Raw genomic sequence first — 4,798 nt, forward strand, 5'->3', positions numbered from 1 at the left:
TTTGTCCCTTGACACACAGCTGCCATCGCGTCCTCTCCTCGTGCGGACAGTTATTCCAGTTTTTCGGTGTTAGAGAAGCACAAGGCCAGAGCGAGCTCTCAGAAGATTTCTTTCATTTTACCGGACGCTACGGGGCGGGGGGGCGGGGGGGGGGGGGGGGGGGAGAGAGAGACCGAAGGCAGTGCACGGGACAAGATTAGACAGACTGAAGTGACAGGCGGGACATATTCGTGTGATGATATTTATTACTCAATCTAAACATTAATTACTCATTGTATATCATGTAAAGATGAACATTGTGCGTGGGAGTTTTGTGGAAGACTAGGTGTGTTTATTTTTGCACGATATCAGATTAACACTCTCTTGGTGACCTATTTTAAAAGTGCTGTGTGCGTGTGTGATACTTTGACATGGCCGTTGACGTGTTGATGTGGTCCTGTACATGTGAATCACAGCTGTATCATATCATACTCTCCTCACAGGCCGCGCCGCCGCCCTTTTACACAAAGACATAGCCACGTCTGTACCTTTTTTCTTAAACCAACTTGGGAGCCAAGTGCCCGATTTCAACTGTACAAATTTTTCAAGCACATTTATGATTTCGTATGTGTGTGTGCGTGTGTGAGATTGCGTGAAAGAGAGATTAATGAGTGTGCTCTCCTTTTCTCTCCTGCACAAATTTGGCGAAACACACGACACCATCTCGTCTCGCATTCTGCAAACAGAACAGGGTTGTCGGTGGCTAATAAAAAATATATGGACTCGCGCGAACCAACAGTAAAAGTGAAAAGTCGGAGTCGGAAATGAAAAAGACACCAGTATTCCTATCCGTCATGCTGACACTGTGAACATTTCTCAACAACAGCGCATTCAGAAAAAGCACAGCGGAGAGCGAAGTGACACTTTCCGAGTGAGAACAGGAAGTGGGATTTCTGTGTGGAACGAGTCCACCATTCGAAGAGGAGACTTGTACAGTATTTCTCCGGAGTGTCTTTGTGTCGCGCAGCAGTTGATAACGGAGGGTTTCTATTTCCTTTTCTTTTTTTTTTTTTTTAAATCTTAGAATCTGTAGAGCCATATTTATTGTAACAGTATTATGGTAGAGGTATTTATATGAACAATTTTAGTTTTATTGATATGCACGTTTAATGTATAAAAGTGGAAATAAATGTTGATTTATGATGCCATGAGACGCCTTTATGTCTGCACACTGACACACACACAATCACACACACAAAAACTACAATCACAGCAACACTGGAATAGATGAAAGATGAAGCACCAATAACCCCATAAAGTGTATAAAGCCGCGCAGCGTTAAACCTACTTATGGAGAGTTAATGCAGCTTATGGGTCGTAAAACCGCCTCTTGGAAAATCCTACTTCCGGGTTGGAGGCGTTTACAGGTCAACAAGTCAGTAATGATAGTTTTAAAAAAAAGTAATAGAAGGTCAATAATATTTTCTCAAATTCTAAATACAGCATTTATTTAACAGTTATCAAGGTTAGGCTAAAACAAAGCCAGTCTATTTCTAATAGTAATAATAATGAGCAGCATCATGCAGAAATGCTTTAACTCGTATGGATGAGCACGTCTTGTCACCTCCCTCTCTTCCTGTGAGAAGTTTTGACTGTGACAGCATTAAGGAGTATTTTCCCCGATCAAAGTTAAAAGATTTCCCGTTTCTCGATTGTGCATCAGTGCACCCTTAAGTTAAAGAAGCCCTGTTTATTGATAGAATAACATCCAGTCATCTTCTGTCCTGCTTCATCAAACTGAAGATGGCAGGGTGCTGGATCACGACGATAGTTAAGCTGGTGAAGACAGATTATTGAAGAAATAAATTACCTTTTTTTTATTATTATTATTGATATCAAACAATAGAGTAGTTCAGTCACTGCTTTATTAAACTTTTTTTAAATTCAAATTTAACCGTTGTTTTACCAGGAAGCCTCTTGATACAAGTGACCCGGTCAAGAGACACATGGGTATAATCTAAAAGAGCAAGCAGAAATAAAATAGTAACAACATTCCGGTCCAGGTTCAGATTTGCATTCTTCTATGAAACAGTTTGTTAAAAGAGACTTGAATTACTGAGGGAGATAAAATGCTGATGCCGCAGAGATTTAATGGGGTCGTTTACCCGGTACAGCCCTTGTAAATAAACATAAGGAGCTGTTGTCTCCTTATTCTCAGTGACGGCCATGAGAGGAGAGCATGGAGTTCAAGTCGGGATTTTGTCTTGAATATCAGTAACGCTGAACATCTTCTAAGATCAGATCAGCTGAAATCCAGAGCATCACTTCCTCTCCTGTGATCTTGATGTTACTGGGAAACGAAGACTAAAGCATCGGAGTGTCACAGCATGTTTCCGCTCTGACTTCTGGAGGTTTGACAAGCAGAGACGCCAGGTGGAGAGATTAGTAATGAGAGAAGAAAGGAACAAGCATTTAGACTGTTCCAATTTGGGTAAGACTTTGGGATTACCTGAACGAACATGAAAATAAAAGAATGCTCCATGTTCTGGAAGAGCTGTTGAAGCACACAGACACGGTATTTGAAACAGAAAACTGACTACAAACAATTGATCGGATGACAGATCCCCCAAAGATTTGAAACATCTGCTTGGTCCTGTTTGCTTCCAAATGATGTTACTTTATTCTCAATATAACTCTTTCAAGCAATTAAAGCTGTAAAATAGATGTAGAGAAGAGTATCAAAACACAAAAGAGAAGGACAAGTATACATTTTTACTTAGACTCCAAAGTACAAGAGAAAATGTAATTAGTCACTCCTCAACAATTAATAAAACAGTATACAAGATTTGATGTGTTCTACAGGCTAAGTAGGTGATGAGTTACACAAGAACCTGCTTCAAAACTGTATTCCAGTAAATGAAGACCTTTCTTTTTGAGATGTAAGCCATCTTGCTTCACAGCTTGGAGGCCTCTGTATGTGCAAGTTTTCTCTCCACAGCCCGAAAACTCACAACTTGGGGCTGACCGGCGAATTTAAATCACGTCACACGACTCTGCTGTCACTGGGACGCAGGACCTCTGAGCTCTCAGTTATTTGGTTTCAAAAGTGCAAGGCTTAAATCTCACCAAGCTATAATCAGCAACATGACAAGCAACGAAATGACTTGAAATCAAAGTTATTGTTTGCTAAATGTGCTATAATTCCATTACGTTCACTGTTGTAGTTTTTACTGTGCTTTAATAATTATCTTCTTTTTATTGCGCATAAAAACTGCTGATTGCAAACACATTATTCGGGAAATAAAACCCCAGCTGCAGCTGAAATATTATTTGTCTTGTCAAGTTTATTCTGAGGTTTCTTCATGCTCTGCTTGATAAACGGAAAAGTTTCTTTTAAGTTTTTATGATTCCTACATGCTGTCAACTCTTTGGCTGTGGACTATAAAAAAACACCCTGCTGTGCTGTACATGATGAAGATCTGCAGACGGGGAACAGATATTTGTCGCTCCTGCATTAGTCTGTGGAAAAATCCCTGATGGTAATTTCAAAACCCATAACTGAAACTTAAACAGTACAACACCGGGCTACTGAAACACTGCAAAACCAAATCAGTGTGAACATGTAAATCCATGTAAAGAACCTTATTTTAGTGGGAAAGCAATATGGAAATTAATGTTCCGTGAACAAAAAGTATGTTGGAAAATCATTTAGTTCTCCAGAGCTGGTGAATAATGGATTACTCTTTGTCTTCCACAATTCCCAGCTCTACTATTTTGCTGTACTTTGCAGGAAATGAGCCATAGACTTAATATGCAGATGCATACTGGTGCATGATGAGTTTCTTAGAAAAGTGCACCGGGACAGGTTTTCTCCACCTGAGATAGAAGAACCAATGGAGGAAAATGATTTTATATATGCATGCATATACATGAAATGCCATCTCATTTGTCTTCACCATTATCTGTGGGATATAGCTGACATATTTTCGATCTTCTATCCGGAATTTAAAAGTGATTGTAGCAAATATGCAAACGTGTCATTAACAATGAATCAATACGTCTTTGAAAGGAGATGCTAATGTTGATGAGCCACAGATAGTTATCGCACAACTGGACACTCACCATCAGTCATTCCAGCATTTTCAAGCTTCACTGTGAAGCTGTTTAACTTGTGTATTAGAAGCCACAAAGCTGGCAATAAAGTTCAGCTCAAGACTGCATTCACCACTCCAATCCAATAGTTCCTTAAAAGTTGGCAAATCACATGTATTTTAAAGGCATGAATTCTTATCAGATAGACCAATTCAATTTTATTTGTCATTTATAGACAGATTTACATCCGTCTTCATGTGAGTATTTACTACTGAGATACAAGCCTTTCCCAATCGCTAACTTTAGAAGTTCCCAGCAGCATCAACCCTTTAAAGATTAGTTTGGTTTGCGAACCTGGTTTTCCCTGAGAAGTTTGATATTCAGGTGGTCAGTGAATGCAACACAGTGAAACGATGCAGGCGGGGCAGATGAAGTCACTTTTTCCTGCTTTTGGTTTTTCTCTCATTCCCTACCAGTTATTGATGTTTTCCCTCAACAGAGTCTCTTTCTCCATTTTAACAGGCTCACAGGAAGTGGAACTGAACCCGCCCTGCTGTGGGGTGGGAAGGGAACCTGACACTCTGACAATACACACTGACTCTCATTTACAGTGCGGGTGCTGAATGTGACAATTCACCCAATTATCAGACTGACTCATCATTAAACCGCCACATGCAGCAGGTGCAGGGAAATCCCCAACTTATCCGCTGGGATGTGAACTATTGTC

The sequence above is a fragment of the Salarias fasciatus genome, chromosome 10, assembly GCF_902148845.1.
Source record: "Salarias fasciatus chromosome 10, fSalaFa1.1, whole genome shotgun sequence".
Classification (NCBI taxonomy): domain Eukaryota; kingdom Metazoa; phylum Chordata; class Actinopteri; order Blenniiformes; family Blenniidae; genus Salarias; species Salarias fasciatus.